Source organism: Triturus cristatus, chromosome 2_2, assembly GCF_964204655.1.
Source record: "Triturus cristatus chromosome 2_2, aTriCri1.1, whole genome shotgun sequence".
Classification (NCBI taxonomy): Eukaryota; Metazoa; Chordata; class Amphibia; order Caudata; family Salamandridae; genus Triturus; species Triturus cristatus.
In genome coordinates this window covers 782,027,107-782,045,974 of record NC_140582.1, presented here as the reverse complement: position 1 = coordinate 782,045,974, position 18,868 = coordinate 782,027,107, and positions in this window count along the sequence as shown.

The window sequence follows — 18,868 nt, the reverse complement described above, 5'->3', positions numbered from 1 at the left end:
GAGTTCAAGGGTAGAAGAGCACTGTGTAAATTGTATGTAGCCCAAGATGGACCTTCAGTTTTAGGTTGGAAAGACCAACGTTCTCTGGATATTATTTTGAATCCCAATAGTCCTGAACAAGTGCTTGTCATGTGTGAAGCGGAAAATACTAAGAAATGGGTTTTGGAAGAATTTCCAAGAGTGTTTAGTGGCAACATTGGAAACCTTGAGGGTTTTACGCATAAAATTTTGACCAAACCTAATGCAGTTCCTAAAATTCATAAAGTACGACACATTCCACTAATTGTTCGAGATGAGGTAAAAGCTGAATTAAAAAAATTGTTAGATGCAAATATTATCGAACCAATTGAAGCATCTGAATGGATTTCTCCCATTGTTATTGCCAGACGTTCTAATGGGAAAATTTGCATGTGCATAGACTTAAGGAATTTGAATGAGAATATAATTATTGATCAGTTTCCTCTCCCGAGAATCGATGAAATGCTTTCATTAACAAAAGGTGCTAAATGGTTTTCAACGATTGACTTATCGTGCGCATATCACCAAATTTCGTTACATCCATTGAGTAAACACATTACAGCCTTTTGTACTCCTTTTGGTTGTTACCAATTTCGTTGCATGCCATTTGGGTTAGCATCCGCGGCTGCGGTATTTCAAAGGCTTATGTATGAACTTTTTGGTGATATGCAAGGTATAATTTTCTTTCAGGACGATATTCTTATAATGGGTCCTAATAAGAAAGTTCATGATGAGCGTTTAAGAAAAGTTATGAATATCTTGCAAAACAAAGGGGTTACAGCTGAGCTTTCAAAATGTAAATTTGCAGAAAATAGTGTAACTTATCTGGGCCATGAAGTCAGTGCCTCAGGTATTAGGCCCAAAACCAGCTTAGTAAGTGCCATTAAAGATGCTCCTCCACCCAAATCTAAAGAAGATCTTAGATCCTTTTTGGGACTTGCAGAGTTTTACTCCAAATTTGTGGACGAGTTCTCTGAGAAAACTTGTGTAATGAGATCCCTACTCAAAAATAAGACACAATTTGTTTGGTGTAATTCTTGTCAAAAATCTTTTGAAGAAATAAAAAAGGCCATAGCGCAAGCACCTAGTCTTCAAGGCTTTGACCCTCGCGCACAAACCATTGTCACCACTGATGCTAGTAGCAAAGGGTTAGGTAGTGTACTTACACAATTGGATGAGAACAACACAGAAGTTATTATTGCCTTTGCATCACGTTCTCTCACCCCTACTGAGGAACGTTATTCAGTTGTTGAAAGGGAGACCCTGGCTTGTGTGTGGGCCCTAGAACATTTTAGGAAATTTTTTTGGGGAAGGAAGTTTATTTTACGGTGCGACCATAAACCTTTAACTAAATTACTGACCACTGAGGGATTGACCAGTGCCACAGCCAGGATAGCTAGGTTATCGATGAGACTACAGGATTTCATGTATGAAGTGCAATATATGCCTGGTGTTAAAAATGTTACCGCAGATTTTCTGAGCCGTATGTCTTTACCTTTGGTTGGGCTCGACATGAATCCTTGGAATGATTTCTCAGTAGCTCACATTTCATCAAATAAGACCCAATGCAGTTTTAGCAAAGAAGAATGGCTTGAAGCAGAGAATTCTGATCAAATTTTGCTTGTTCTTAAACAATTAATCATGAAGGGGTGGAACGGAATTGATAAAAAATTTGTGAATGATGACTTATGAGGTTTTTGGGAAGTTCGGAATGAACTAAGTCTTTCAGATACGTTTGTTTTACGGGGTGATAAAATCGTACCACCAAAAAACTTAAGGAATAAAATAGTTAATTTAAGTCATGAAGGACATTCAGGAATTACACGCACCAAATTGCGTCTAAAAGAATTATATTGATTTAGATGTTGAAAGATGTGTGAGATCATGTGTGAAGTGCGAGATTTCGGATAAAACACTTAAAACATTCAATCCACCTTTAGCTTCTCCTATTTGCCCCAATTTTCCCTGGGAAGTTGTAGCCATTGACTGTATGGGACCAATTTGTTGGCAAGATAATTCGCAGAAATACATTTTGGTACTCATCGATACTTTTTCAAGATGGTTAGAAATGTGTGTTGTGGATACCATCAATACCAAAACAGTGATAACATTTTTAGATGATATCTTCTTAAGAGAAGGTTTCCCTAAATTCATCCTATCTGATAATGGAGTACAGTTCAAATCCTGTGAGATGAAAAATTATCTAAGTGCTTCTGGGATTCAACAGAGATTCACAGCATTATATCATCCTAGTGGCAATGGTATTGTTGAGAGAGCTAACCGCAGAATTAAGGGAGTCATACAACTTGCTAACAAAGGTGACTTATCCTGGGAAGAAGAATTGAAAAAACTCCTTTGGGCTTATAGAAGTACTATTCATGGTACTACTAGTAAAAGTCCTTTTTCCTTAATGAGAGGTAGGATTCCCCATTCAAAAATTAATCCAGGTTGGTTAAATAAAAGTGGAATGGTTTTGTGTGATATACCTATTGTGAGAGAGAATATTAAAGAATCTCAGATTAAAAACAAGTCCTATTATGATTTAAAACATGGCACTAAACAAGTTAATTTACATAGTGGTCAATGGGTTAGAATTAAAAACGCTAGGAAAGTTTCAAAGACTAAAAGCAGGTTTAGTGAACCCAAACTGGTTGTCAAGGTTATGAATAACACTGCTTTACTTCAAAATGGTGAGGTTTGGCATTGTAGTCGCCTGGCACCAGTTTCATATAACTCTGAGTCAGAAGAGCGTGACAAATGCAAGAATTTTTGGTGGTTAGATACGTGTAAATTTTCACAACATATTGATGATTCAAATTCAAATGATGAAAGTGTAAATCGAAGAATATCTTCTGATGTTGATTTGGAAGTTTCACAAGATTGTATTGTTTCTGCAGATAGTGTCCCTGTACCTGTGGTCCCATTTGATGAAAATTCTTCTTTGGGTGACAAGTCTCATGATGTTCAAGATCCTATTATACCACAACTATCTTGCGATGAAAATATTGTTAAAACTTCAAGTGGTAGAATTGTTAAAAAACCAAAATCGCTAGAAATTTTTGATTGTAGTTAATGATATTTAGATTTTAAATTAGATTGTTTTTTTTTCTTTTCTTTAAAGAAGGGGGATTGTGTAGTATGTAGCTTTAAGATGAATCAATGGGTCATATAGTTCTAGATTGTAGAATGTGTTGTGTATGCAAATTCTATTTTAGGACAGTTCTGCTATGGAGACTGTCAGCGTTGGAGGTGTTATTCCTGTGTGCGGGGGGCTGTAATAAAGAACTCAGCAAACATCATCTTTTATGAGTGGAACTTCATTTAAGGATGCTACAGAGCTCCAAGCTCCGTAGCGGTCAGCTCACAACAGGCACAGAGTCTACACCTGGGGGATTGGTGAAGACAACGCCCAAGGATACCGGGCCTGATACTGCCGCGGACTCTGCATCTAACATGAAGATTTTTGCGGGTAAGACCCCTTCTGTTTCTGCAGCTACGACCGCGATAAGGCACACGGCACCGGCACCGTTATTTTTGAAACGCTCAGTTAAAAATTTGCCACAGACTGTATCTAATTCTAAACCTGCTAATACTGGTATGTTGCAACCTTCGGATTCTCTTTTGAACTCCCCATTGGAAGGGCATAAGCTGGTTGATCTATCTGTAAAGATCCCTTACGGCCAAGATCATGGGGGTGAAAATACTATGAGTCAGTTGGTAGTTACCGATTTGGCTGTTGGTTCTCAAGCGGACCTGGCTGGTCCCTCGGGGTGCATTCTGGAATCTGAAGTTCTTTCTATCAGATCGGTAGAGGCCTTGGGCGATACTCTGGAGAGTGGGCTTCTCCAGGGGGGCGCTGCTTGTGGTAGAGCTGGGTCCAATCTGGATAATAACCCACTAGACAATTTCTTTTCCCTGTCAGATGCATCCACGACTTCAGATGATGATGATACAACTAGCCGGGACTGGGCTGAGCATGGGGCCGGGTCAGCCAGTCAGGGAGAGATTGATGACTGTATATCGGGTGGATATATGAACTTGGCTCCCCCGGGTGGTACAGTTCGGAAAAGTAAGATTCTGAGCAGACAGGCGATTTCTTTGGGTTCCATTCTGCCCGATAACAACTCTGACTCTCAGGCGGAGAATTATTCATTTTCCACTGTTCAGCCATCTGTCTCCGGTAATGATGGGGAACAAGGGGTCTCTGCCACAGCCAGCTCTTCTGATCCTCCGAAACCAATCACGTTGGAGATGATTTATGATACGATCTTATCACACAGGCCGAGACCAGACTTGAGAATGCTAGAACACAGGGGGCTTGTCGCAAATTACAAAATGCTATTAGACGTATAAATAAGACAAGCGCTGAGATTGGCACCCGAGTGAGCGAGACAGAAACTCGTATATCCATTTTGGAAGATGATTTAACGACACAGAAAGGAGTGGTTGATGAATTAAAGATGCAGAAAGATGATGTCACCTGGAAACTGTCTGAACTTGAAAACCGAATGAGGCATAACAACTTACGAGTCTTGGGCATTCCAGAGGGGGCAGAGGGGGCTGATACGAGGCAATTTATCATCCAGTTATTTGTAGAGGCCTTCCCGGAACTCTCTCAATGGGACTGGGAGATTGAACTACAGAGAGCTCATCGATTTCCTTTTCATAGCAAGCAGCAACCTGCCGGCCCCGGGCATGAACTGGCTCATTCTCGTGCCATCTTGATTTCTTTCTTGCACGAGAAGCTGTTTATGATTTGGCAAGACCGAATCAGAAGAGATTTGCTAAAGGGGTCCATTTTTTCGTTAGGCCCGACTTTTGTCATGAGACAGTTGTGCGAAGATGGCAGTTTCGCCAGTTGATACCTCTCTTTCAACGCAAGGGGGGCAGGCGTTTTTACTTAATCCCGCAAAGTTAAAGGTTGTATACCAGGGCCAGAATAAGTTTTTTGTTTCTGAAATCCAGGCTAAAGAATATTTACATATAATGGGACCTGGTCCCTGAAGGTGGAGTGGCATATGTTGATTAATTGAATGATTTTTTCTGTTTTTTCTAAGGGGGGGGGGCACCGCGGGAGAGTGTCACCAGCTTCCCATCACTAGGGACCTAGGTCCCATTGCCTCAATTAAGGGAGGGTGTGGGGGGTGGGAGGGCGAAGGGAGGATGGGCAGGGTGAGGATGTGGGAAGAGGAAGGGGTGGGACCCGGGGGGGTATTAAAAGAAATTATGTTCCACATAATGACTCTAGATTTATATTTTCTATTATTTTTGTGTGTGTTTTTTTCTTGCTTAATATCTGTCATACTTGTGACTGAGTTTTCTTTTTCTTATGCTGGTATTTCAACATATTAAGGTAATGGCTAATTTGAGGATAAAAATTGGTACGTATAATGTCTGTGGTCTTAATAACTATGATAAACGGAAGAAGATGCAGGCTGAATTAAAAACTATTAATTCGGATATTATGTGCATTCAGGAAACGCATGTTTCTTGGTCCCACAGGCAAAAGCTAGCTGATTTAGGATATGTTACACTGGCTGCCTCTAAACAATTGGATACGACGCGAGGGGTTGCTATATTAGCACGACCCTCTTTAGTTAAGACAGTGCGCTCTCTGGTAGACATACACGGTCGCTGGGCAATTCTCGAATGCTTAGTGGGAGAGATACGGTTTACCTTGTGTACCGTGTATGGGTCTAACTTGGATGAGGCAAACGTGTTTGATTACCTGAATGGGGAACTCGCTCTATGGCCCTCACCGTTAATATTTTGTGGAGATCTTAATATTCATTTGGATGGTGACTGGACAAGCTCCTCTTCTCAGGTATATAGGGGTCGTAAGCCTAAGGTTTTCCAGGCATTAAGGAAGTTGATGTGTGATCATGGGTTGGCAGATGTGTGGAATTCCGTATATCCACAAGATCCTGGATATACGTTTTTTTCTTCTCCTCACAACAAATTATTTCGATTGGACTATTTTCTTATTCCTGTAGCCTGGGCCTCCTGTAGTCAAATCCAAATTTTCCCCAGACTATTATCGGATCATGCTCCTTTAGTTGTCTCTCTTTTGAATGTTGTGATTCCCAGATATATTAAGGCTTTTTCTTTTGATAGGAAGCTTTTGTTTGATACTCTTTTTTTGAGCCACATGAAAAAATGGATCCCAAACTTTTTTCAAATTAACCGAGGTACAGCCGACCCTGCGGTAGTGTGGGATTCTTTTAAGGCATGTTTTAGGGGTGAGGTTTTCAGTTATGGTTTTCATGCACAAAAACTACGCAAACAGAATATGCTACAACTGTCTACCCAACTGAGGAATGCTGAATTAGATCTTTCATTCCAACTCCAGGCAATGGCTGATCCTAAGGACAGTCTTGATAAATTGGCTTATTGTAAGGCAAATATTAATCGTGTATGGGCCCAGGAGATCGCGCTTAAACACCATCTTTATAGGAGGCAACTCTATGAGTTCGGGGAATCATCCGGGAGATATTTAGCCCAAAGAATTCGCGCGAAAAATGAAGCATTAAAAATTAATTCTATCTATAACGATCAAAATATACTAATCTATGAGCCCCAGGCTATTATGAAAGTATTTCAGCACTTTTATTCTGATTTATATAGCCAGCCGGATATTGGAGATCTTCCTTTTGATCTTGTGCTACCTGTATTAGAATGGGAAAAGCTTGATCCGGTAGATGCGGAGAGATTAGATATGCCTTTTTCTTGTGATGAAATTGAACAGGCACTTCTTAAATTTCCTTCTGGCAAGGCGGCTGGACCAGATTCTCTCCCAACGGAGATTTATAAGGTCTTTTTTTTGGAATTGCGTGAGGATATGTTGAATACTTTCCAGGCGGCTAGGATGGGATTCTCCCCACGTTCATGGGATGAAGCACATGTAGTTATATTTCCCAAGAAGGGGAAACCTCCCGATCAACCAGGATCTTATCGTCCGATCTCCTTGGTTAATTGCGATAGCAAACTGTATGCCAAACTCTTGGCAAATCGAATGGCCCCGCTCGTTGCTGGACTGGTATCGCCGCAACAGCATGGCTTTGTACCAGGCCGGGGCACAGTTGACCATATTACCAGGGTCATTGCTCTTCTCGACGTCGCGCAGGTCGAGTCCAGGTTTCTGGGTCTCGTCCTGCTCAACGCCGAGAAGGCATTTGACCGGGTTTCATGGCGTTTTTTATGGGAGATAATGGCACGGTCGGGGTTTGGCTCCGGATTTATTTGCGCCCTTCAGGTTTTCTATCAGGCCCCTACGGCTAAGATATGTGCAATGGGCATTAAATCGTAGGGGGTTCAGATTAGCAGGGGGACCCGTCAAGGTTGTCCCTGCTCCCCACTTCTCTTTACTTTTTATATTAATCCATTTATTAAAATGTTAGAACTCAACTCACAAATTCCCCCTTTTATAGTTCAGGAAACGCAGTATAGTGTTCTTGCCTACGCGGACGATGTAGCTGTGGTTACGTCAGATTTAAACATCGCTCTTCCCGTCATAGAACATTTAGCGGAGTGTTTTGGTAGATATTCTGGGTATAGGCTCAATACTGCCAAGACACAATGCTTATGTACGGACCGAGCTATAGTGTCGGATCCTAGGATAGTGGAGGAAGTGGTTTATTTAGGCATCAAGATCAGATCCAATTTGGATGATGTGATTACGGTTAATTGGAAGGATATTTTGGATAAAACCAAATCTGCCTTGGATTCTTGGCAGAGCCTTCATCTTACACTTGTTGGTAGATCTAATTTGTTAAAAATGATGATTTTACCTAGAGTACTTTATTTTTCGAGCTGTTCCTCTTTTGGTTCCTAAACTTCAGATTCGCCAACTTCAGTCAATATGTGAAAAATATCTTTGGGCCCCAGGGAAGATTCGTAGAGCTTCACGTTTGATGACGTTACCATCTGCCCGAGGAGGGTGGGGAATCCCGGACTTTGCATTATATCAGATCTCGTGCTTACTTCTCAATATGCGTATTCTTCTTACGGGTGAGGAAGTTGGTAATCTGGCGGAAGCTCCATCGATCTATCAAATTGCGCTTGGCTCGGCTGCTAAAAATTGCCTGATATCCGAGGTCGATGGTAGTTATTATAAACGTACTTGATTTAAAATTATTGTTTCTGCTTTTACTGTTTGGAAAACTGTTAAAAAAATTTGCCATATTCCTAAATATACAGTATATATTCCTCTTACTGCATCACACCTTTTACCCCCTATTTTTGGAGATTCAGTCATGCGATACTGGTATTCTAAAGGGATCACATGTCTAGGGGATTTTGTTTCAGAGGAGGGTGTCTGTCTTTCTTTTGATGCACTTAGACAGAAATTTGTTTTATCGAATAATCAATTTCTTCAGATTCGTGATTTCCTTTATAAGCATACTACTCTTCGCATCATTGATGTTGTCAGATATCAATTACGAATAGGATTAATTTATTTTGTGCTGTTAGAATTTAGACCAGACGATCTCGATAAAATAAATGAGAAGTGGAGATGTCGGCTTTCATCTTCATCTATTAGTATCAAAGATTCTATTAAGATTGCCCATATGGTTTTCCATTCTGCTTCATTAAAGGCTCAGCATTATAAAACCCTGTTTAATTTATACCGCACTCCTGCAGTGATGATGAAATGGGGCAGCTCTTCTCAATTTTCTAATTCTGGGGAATGTTTTCGTTGTAAAGCATGTAATGCCGATATAGTTCATATTTTTTTTTCCTGTCCCTCTTTGCTACCTCTTTTTAATCAAATTAGAAGCTTTTTAGGTTATGTTCTTGGTAAACCCATCTCACTCTCCGCGAGTATGATCTTACTAGGGATAGGTGGGGATCTTACTCAAGGGCAACCTCTTTTTGAATTTCGTTATTTTCTTTTCATTATAGCTACAGTAACACGATTAACAATAGCTACAGCCTGGCTGCAACCCCAGGCTCCGAGCTTTGATTGGTGGCGAGCCAAATTATTTAATTTGTATGATTTGGAAATTAGTATGTATTCGCTTAAAAAAAACGCGTAAAAGGAAATTTGGTCTTGTTATCTGGCGTCCGCTCAAGGATTATTTCACTGATTAATTAACTCTTTGTTGTTTTGCTTGTTGTAATGAGTATTTTTTTTATATAGATTTCTTTTCTATATTGGTTTTTATTATTAGTATTTATTAATTGTTATGTACTTATTATTAGGGCTCCCGGTTTTATGGTATTTATTTTTTTGCCATTTCCGTCTGTATTTATCCATATTTATTTTTTGGGCTTTTTTTCTGTATTTATCCATATTTATTTTTGCCACAAGCAAAAGGCGACGCTACAGCTAGTATTTTTCCACATTTATTTACACCATACTGCCCCACTGAGAGAAACTCGCACTGCCTTCAGCACAACTCAATTGTGCTGCGACTAAATTCAAATTATGCACTAGACAACAGTAAAATGCTGTCTGAAAAAAAATGAATAACACCCTGGAAAAAGCAAACACTCATAGGGAATGCAAGAATAAGCAAAGCATGTGAACTGTAATCAGAAAAAAACATGGTTACCTTAACGGTTTTAAACTCATTATTCAGAAATCAGTAAGTGATTTTGCCTGAAAAGTTCAAGACATGGCTACAGGACCAGGAAGGGACTCCTTTCAATGTCCATTGCTTATATCCTTTCAAAATGTATGCAGTTTGGTTTAAAAAAGACCACATCCCCAAACACAGAGCCGCATTTTATAAGCTAAAATAATTAAAAAGTTGAAAACGATCATATTAAACGTTTCCACTCTACCCATCAACCAGGTATTGCAGTCCCTTTAGGAATGGCGCACTTACCCACCCTGGGAAAACATTGTTGTTCAAAGAAAGAAGATAAAAAGAAAGTAGCGCTTTCACTGGCAAACTCTGTAAAGTGGCGCTAATGTGTGTGGGTGTAAATAACAGTCTGGCCTGTCTGCTGTCCACTCTGTATTGCTTTATTTAGGTATTTAACTATTTTTTCTCTCCATTCCGAGGTTTTTCTTTTCAATAGAAAACGGTCAGAAAATAAGGACATTTACAGCCAAAGTGTTCAGCCTTTTTTGGATCAATTTCACAGGGGAACAAATAAAGAAAAGGAGAGGCAAGAGAGAGTACCTTAAGAGCTGCCTCTTGAAATCAGCAAGTAAGCAGGAGCGAGACAGAGACAGAAAGAGATGGAGGCATAAAGAGAGGAGGGCAGCCGCCAGAGGCAGATCAGGAGTAGTGGACACGGTCCTTGCCATGAAGGAAAAGAGACAGCGTTTTATTTTTTCTCCGTTCTCTGCCCTTCCCAGAACGGCTGAGCCTTCCTGCAGCATAACAAAAGGCAGAGGGCGGGTGGCCTCTGACTCCAGGCAGGTCAAGTGCAGGGCCATTAGGTAGCGCTTTCGCGTGCTAATGGCCCGCAAAACTTCACTACGGTCGGAATAATGGAAATCCGAGCGCTGCGCTACTGGTGAGAAGCTCGAGGCGCTACAAAAAAAATCTGAAACTTCCACCCACCATTGAGCCCGGTTTATAGTGCCAGCAAATAAAACAGAACTGCGAAACGCTCTAGATGACGCTTTCAGACCCCAGGTGATTGCATTTGATTCTTATAAACAGGAAGTTTGAAAAACAATGTTTGTCTTCTCATGCCCCCGCGAGACCCGTGCCCCCCCACCGTAAAACAAGGGGCCTCTGTCAAATTAAAGGGCACACACACAGCCGCCCCCCCCCCCCGAGCACTTCACAGGTCTTTAAAAGATCATTCGCTTGTTAATGGGGCTTTGTTGGTGTTGGTTGTTCACCCCTTCTAGAGCCCCTGCATCGCCACCTCGACTATTGCTGGAAGAATTAGCACGTTACACAATACTGCCCTGTCAGCTGAAACCCAGAGGCATCGGGTTTTTGCTTGCAGGAATCGGGAGGCGGGTGACTAGCGCTGCAACATTTACTCGTATTTTACCATTTATAAATATAAATACAGACAAAGGAAATATCGATTTCCGTCTGTATTTATATGTATAAATCCGTAAATACGGAAAACCGGGAGCCCTACTTATTATATACTTGATGTTAAAAGGGTATTTGTATGTTATGCTCTTATTTCATTTGTATGTTACTTGACTCTTTTGTGGAACATTAATAAAAATAAAAAAAATAAAAATAAAAAGAAATCATCATCAGCATTTCAGAGCATCATATTGACCTATTCTGGCTAAAGTCGTCCTCTAAGTCAATCAGTCAAAGAAGAATTTTATTCAGCAAAGTTAGGCCGCAATTCAGTCTTTCAAAGATTCAGGATAACAGCTGTCCAGCAGTGTCACCGTCCTCTCCGTCATCATAACGTCAGGAAATCGAGTTTGTCAAAGAAGAGCGCGCTCGGTCCTAATTTCCTACCTACTTTCATAATGAAAATAATGTCAAAATGTATCAAGATCGGGGTTTAGAGAGTCCGGATTGGTCAATTTGAGGTTGTGAGGTGAAGTTCTCACATAGTCCGCAAAATTAGGTCATCGCACTTGCTGGTTCTGGTTTTTAAATCAAGCATTGTCCTTTGTCTTGGATGGGTTCATGGAGTGTCCTTGGAGGGTACATGTTCTCCCGGGGTCAGGTCCAGGCCACTGCTGCTGGCGGTGACGCCTGCACACTTTACCCAGAACCTCGTGTTGTCAGGGCAGTCACGTTTAATGTCTCGTTCAGCCATCTTGTATAGGCCGAAATGGTCAACTTAAGCAAAAGAAACACAAAAACGTAATTAAAACATAGAAATGGCTAATAAAATGTTATCCCCTTGCTAATACCCATATGTGTGTGTATTTATCTAGCAGAAGCAACACTCAGAGCGGTTTATACTTACGAAATAAAGCACAAACCACCAATACATCACCAAAGCAACATATAACATGCAATATTCTAGTTTTCTACTAGTAATATGCGTACTCAAGTTAGTTTACAATTAATATAGCCATGCAAGGTGCAATTCCCACGTGTAATTCATTTGTTAATATAGTTGGTGAGTTATCACTTCAAACAAATTAATAATATTACAATTAATTGATTATTCATTTTAATGTAAACATGCAGAATGGGGGGTATACAAAATGTTGTACTACCCGCTCCAGCAATCCCCCCTTTGGTGATTATATCACCACACTAATTTTTTTTTTTTTTTTTTTTTTTATTGGCATTTGTAATTGTTTACAATCGAACAATAACCAAAACATTTCGGTCACAGCACAACAGCATCCTTCATCCGAATCATTGGCTTGTGTCTTAACCAGAGGTCCTCCACCCCCACCACCCTTCCCCTCACATGTTAATCGCTTGGTGATTCTACGGAAACACTTTGCAGATATTGAGTTAAGTATACCCAGTAGTCTCTGGGTGTTGATCCAGCAGGGAGCTCCTCTTCGTAGGTCCTCAGGGTATCCCTACAGTACGTTAGGTCCGTGAGCCAGTCTTTCAGTTTTGGGACCTTCTTTCCATACCAACAGAGCGATACCCTTCTTTTGGCCATTAGTAATGCAATCATGCAAAATCTGCGCTTTAGGGCCCGTATCTCGGGCAGCAACCCTAGCAAACAGGTCTTAGCATCGCAGCGCACCTCACTTCCCACCATGGCCCCCAGCAGTCTCGTCACCTGCACCCAGTATCTCCCCACCGCCTCACACGACCACGCCAGGTGTATAAAATCTGCACCATCAGCCCCACATCGCTCGCATCTAGCATCCCCACGCAGCCCGTAACGGTGTAGCCGAGCCGGTGTGTAGTATGTTTGGTGCAGGTATTTGAAATGTAGTATGCGGAGATTACCATTGGGTGTCAGCATTCCCGTCAGGGTGCAGGCAACCGCCCACTCTTCCTCTGTTAGCTGTGCATCTAGACAGCTCTTCCATTTCTCCATTGAGGTGTGCGTGTTCCCCGCTATGTCCCCCTGTAGTTTTGTATAGAGTGTAGACACCAGGTGTCGTTTAGCTGGTGTGGTGATCAGCCATTGCAACGCAGTCAGCTCTTTCGGTTCCAACGGGTAATCTGGATACAATTCCTTCACGGCTCTTTGCAGCCGGTAATAATTGAAGCGGAATAGCGTAGACATGTTACTAATGAATGTGAGATGTTCAAGTGTTTTAAAAGTCCCGTTATCGTACAAATCTCCTACTGTGTCAATGCCTACCTGCCGCAGCAGATCCAATCCCACTCTTTCTTGCGTTACCGATATAGCCGGATGCCATTGGAGCCTGAGCGCCGGGGCATACAGCGGCAGTTTATTGGCCAGTCTGCCCATGGTATGCCATGCTTTGTTCGTTGTGTCAATGGTGTTTATGTCTTGCGTATGCAGTGGCGGCCTACGATGGGTGATAATCGCCTCGAGTGGGACAGGCAGCGCATCCCCCTCTTCTATCGCAGTGTGGGTGAGAAATGGGATCCTGTGGTACCAGTAGTGTGCGTACTGCGCCTGCGCACAGAGGTAATAATGATAGAAGTCTGGGACCCCGAACCCTCCTTGACTGTACGGTAACGTGAGTGTCCGCATCTCCACCCTGGCCGTCTTTCCCGCCCAAACAAGCCGGAGGACCAACGAGGTAATCCTGCGGAACACCTCCATTGGGGGGTGTATAGGGATGTTAGTGAACAGGTAAAGTAACTTCGGCAGGAGTACCATCTTGACGATAGCAATACGGTCAGCCAGCGATAAGGGCAGCTGAATCCATCTTCCCACCCTCTCCTCCAGTGTGTCAATCGCCGTCCCGTAGTTAGACCTGATAACAATTTCCGGGTCCCTGTGGAACCATACCCCCAAATATTTTATTGGGTCCGTTTTCCACTCCAATGGATAATCTATGGGGTGCGGGTGTGTGGTATCAGTCAAGGGAATAATCAGGGATTTGGCCCAATTTATGGTGACCCCAGATTTACGTGCAAATTTTATGTATTCCCTCAAAAGTGGGTTCAGATTGGTCTGTGGGTCCCTTACGTAGAGTAGCATATCATCTGCATACAGGGAGATGTGCAGTGGTCGTTGCGGAAACTGCAGGGCCGAATAATGATGTCCCTGTCTTATCTTGCAAGCGAGCGGCTCCAGTGCGATAGCAAACAAAAGAGGGGACAGCGGGCATCCCTGTCTCGTCCCTCTCCGTATAGCAATGGCGTCTGAAATATAGTTATTCACCCTAATCCTCGCCACAGGTGCATCATATAGCAAGTGGATCCATTGAAGGAACGCAAGTGGGAATCCCATCCTCCGCAACACCTTAGTCATATATTTCCATTCTAGAGAATCAAAGGCCTTGGCTGCGTCTAGGAAGACCGCCGCCGCCTTCGTCTCAGGTGTTAAGTAATGCGCAAGCGCAAATAATGTCCGCGTATTGTGAGCAGTGGAGCGTTCTGGTATGAATCCAGACTGGTCAGGCAGGATCAGTCTGGGCATCAGCGGGTTTAGACGTGCAGCAAGCAATTTAGCTAAGATCTTGTTATCTACGTTTATGAGGGACAGTGGTCTATAGGAGTCACAGAGCTCCGGATCTTTCTGTGGCTTGAGGAGGGCCAGTAATATTGCTTCCCGCAGTGTGGGCGGCAGTCGTTGTTGCTCATGTGCGTTTCCATACATTTCCACTAGACGGGGGGCCAGCTGGTCGACAAACGCCTTATAAAATTCGCATGTAAAGCCATCGGGGCCCGGAGCCTTACCATTCGGCAGTGACTTAATTATTTCTGTGACCTCCTCCACTGTGATAGGTTGGGATAGATATTCGCGATGTGTGTCCGATAGCCACGCTATCGCCACGTCTTCGAGGTATTCCCCGATTTCAGCCTCAGCGGCCGTAGGCCTGGAGGCATACAGCTCTCCGTATGCATCCATAAATTCCCCCAGTATTTCTTGCTCGCCATAATGTCGTTCCCCCCACCGTCCACGGATTACCTGTATGTTCTGCGGCGCACGTCCCTCACATATTTTAGCCGCCAGTCGCCCTCCTGGTCTGCCGCCCTCCCCATAGGCCCTTGCTATCTGTCGTTTCATGGTATATTTAATTTCGTCATCCGCGAGGCTCTGAAATTCGGACAGTGTAGTCCGAATGTCCCCCAGTAGCCGAGCCTTTTGTGTGCGTTCGTAGTCACGTTCTAGGACTCGGAGTTTATCCTCTTTGACTCCGATTTGCCGTCGGATGTCTTTAAGTATGCCTGCATTGGTGCTTATGCAGACGCCTCGTATAGTAGCCTTGCAGGCCTCCCAGAGCACTCCCGGGTCGGTCGCTGTAGGCGCGTTATTGTCAAAGTATTCCTGTATCGCCTGCCCGATGGTGTCAGTGTACAGGGGGTCTATGAGTGCTTTAGCATTGAATCTCCAACTGAACGGAGGTGGCGTGTAGTCCGGTAGCTCCAAGGCGAGGATCACCGGGCTATGATCGGATAGCGTTCTAGGCAGGTGACGAACCTCCCTTGTCCATCGTGCAACGTCGCCCGAGACCAGCCAGTAGTCTATACGGGACCAACTACCGCGCGACGTAGTCACATGAGTGGCTTCTAGGTCATCCGGATGTCTATGCCTCCAGATATCAGTAAGCGCCTTATCAACCATTATGTCCTTTAGGACATGGAGGGCATGCCTATGTGGCTCTGTTGTCGCCCCAGAGCGGTCAAAGTCCTCGCAGAGTGCTATATTAAAGTCTCCACCCCACACCACATGGGGAGCCTGGAGGTCGCGCAGTTTGCTCCACAGCGATTGGTAGAACTGCGGATCGTCCACGTTAGGCCCGTAGACATTCACCACAGCCAGTCTCTGTCTCCGCAGGAGACCAGTCAGAATAACAAACCATCCCATGTCATCCTTCTCGACCGACTCAATGGTATATTTCAGTCCTTTTTTTATCAATACCATCACCCCCCGTGCATAGGAGGAGTAAGAGGAATAGTGTACGGACTCGGCCCACCTACGGCCCACATTAACTCGACGTGACGGCGCGCAGTGTGTCTCCTGTATGAGTGCAATATCTACGCGCTGTCTGTCCAGGTATGCCAGTGTTTGCCTGATTTTCTTGGGGTTACCAAGCCCTCGGACATTCCATGTGATTAATCGAAGCAATCTCGCACCTACTCCGCTATCAGCCATCTCCTAGCAGTAGCAGGCATACAACAATCATCCTTACACCTAGCGGGCGCGTCCCTATAACTGTCGCAGTGGGTATGGACCCTCTGTTGCCTGAGCAAATTTACTCGGAATTCAGCGATGCGTCTCATGCACAGTGACCAACATTGCAACTTCCCAACTGTATCCCGCTTCCCCCCACCCACTTCAGCACCCCAACTATGCCAAAGACATACCCCATAACTAATGTCAAACATTAAGGTAACTGGATTCGGGGATCTCCCTCCCTGGGGGACCGCCTAGAACACACCTCTCCATCCAACTTAATGGATGTGGACGGGGACAAATCCCTGTTCAGGACCCCAAGGGTCCCACATCTATGTAAGCATCACATCGACCCTCTCCAGGGTCCGTCGCAGTCTCAGCAATGTTCACAGCGTCCCACTTGTAGCATTACTGTCCTGCTAGCAGAGAGTCTTTTTCCCAGCCGCCCGCTCCTCCCTCCACCCGCACTTGACCTACATACCTATGGTATAGTCCTGGCAGTCAGGGCTCGTTTCTCACGCTGTTCATCTGGGTGGTTCGTCTGCCATCCCAGACATAACGAACGCCTTCCCCTCAGGGAGCGGCTGTTTCCAACTGTGTGCGGTCTCTGTCCGATAGGGGAATCCCACCCCCGAACTTCCGTGATCAGGCGCTCCTGCAGCACAACCCCGACTTGTATAGTAGCAGTTTTACCGGCATCCAGCCCTTCAGAGGCCCAGGCGTGGTCATTCACAGCAAATGCACTCGCAGTCTGTGCCATGGTGGAAGTCTCCTCGTCTGCCCTGTCGCCCTCCGTTATTCACCCCGCCGAGGCCGCGTGTTCAGCACGTGGTGTAGAGCAGCTGCGCCGGTCCTCAGTGGTCCTTGTGCACAATGATTTAGTCAGCGTCCGTGGCTTCCTCAACTCTCCGTCTCTCTTTGCGCTTAGCTCCGATTTTTTTGATAAGTTCAGACGCCTCTCGGGGCGAGTGGCACAGTACCGCACGTCCGTCGTGCGTTATCCGCAACCGGGCAGGGTAGAGCATGGCGTAGTCAACCCCCATGTCACGAAGCTTTTTCTTTACCGGATTGAACTCTTTCCGCGCTTGTTGGACTGCGAGGGTGAAGTCCGGGTAGAATGCCAGTTTGTTTCCTTGGTGCGTGATCTGCTGCTTCTCGCGCGCTATTCGAAGGACAACATCACGGTCCCTGTAGTTGAGGACTCTGGCGACTATGGGCCGCGGGGGTGCCCCAGGCTTTGGTCTTGGAGCCAGTGACCTGTGCGCTCGCTCAATGAGGAACATTGGGGATAGGTGCTCCGCGCCCACAACGTCCTTAATCAGCTCCTCAACATACGTTTCCATCCGGCCCGTGTTGGTAGATTCCGGAACCCCCGTTATTCTCACATTATTGCGTCTTGAGCGCGCTTCTAAATCCTCCGTCTTTTGCCTCATCGCCTCCAGCAGCTTCTCAGCCTCGGTGTATTTTTGAGTGGTGGTTTGGGATGCGTCCTCCAATGCCCCGATTCGGGTCTCTGCCTCCGTTAGCCGCTCTCCGTGCGCATCCAGCTTCGCCGCCATGTTGTCGACACGCAGTGTGATGGTATCAAGTTTACCATGTACGTCCTGTAAGCTCTGCTGGATGGCCCTCAGCGCCTCCGCCATGCCCTGTGGCGTTGCGTCGTCAGCCCCCGTTGCTTCGTCTGGTGGTAGAGTGGCGCCTTTGGTCTGGCGCTTGGTTTCAAAGGGGAGCTTCGTTTGTGTCTTCTCCGGCTTTCCCATAGTGTCCAAGTGCGCCGCTGGGCCCCCCGGTCCCCGCCGACCAAAATCACCTATCGAGCACTCCGCAGACGGAGTCCGAGGGTGTCACAGCAAAACGGCAGGCTCACAGCACTCTGCAATGGTTCCGTTGTTTAGCTCCTCATTCCAGCCATTCGTTCCGCATGGGCCCCAGCGGCACTTTGCAGCGCAGTTGCGGTCAGTACGTGGCCCAGCTATCTCCGTTCAGCCAGCAGTCTCACACGCTCACCGCCATCCGCTGGGCTCTATATGTGCCGGTCTTGGGCGCAGTGCACGTGGGTCTCTCCACCGCCCGGGTCCACCATGCTCACGAGGCCAGCCTGCAGCAGATGTCCTCCCTATGGGCCGGCGAGGCGCTCCTCGGTCCCGCAACGGGGGGCCTCAGCAGTCTCCTCACCTCTCCGCTCTCGCAGCCCCCGCCGTAGCACAGCGTTATGTATCTCCGCCGATGCGGTCACACCGTAGCCGAGCTCTCGCCTCCTCAGCGGTCAATCGGGCAGGCGGCCAGCATGGAGGCTCTCACGGGGCCCCCTCCGCGCACCGCAGTCCGTGCCTGTGCCCCCGGGGCTCCCGCAATGTTTCAGGAGTGAGCTTGTAGTGTCCGGGCGGCGATCGCGCCCCTCACCGGCGTCCTTCCCTATCGGCAATGCCGATGTCACACAGAGCGCGTCTTCGTGTCGGTGGGCGCCGCCATCTTGGGAGCCGTCAGCCTCGTACGCCCGGATGCTTCAGAGTTCGTTTTTTCAGGGAAAGCGGGGCTCTCGTTCGACCCTCTCAATCCCCTTCTGTGAAGGGCAGCTTCCGATCATTGCTGCGATGTGTTTCTGGCCGCGGCGCTCCCTCTGTCATGCTTTTTGCGCCATTTGCGTTCCCCGTCCGGCGGAGCTGTCTCAGGAGGCAGCCATTCCGCTGTGCGCCCTCTAGCGCCCCCATATCACCACACT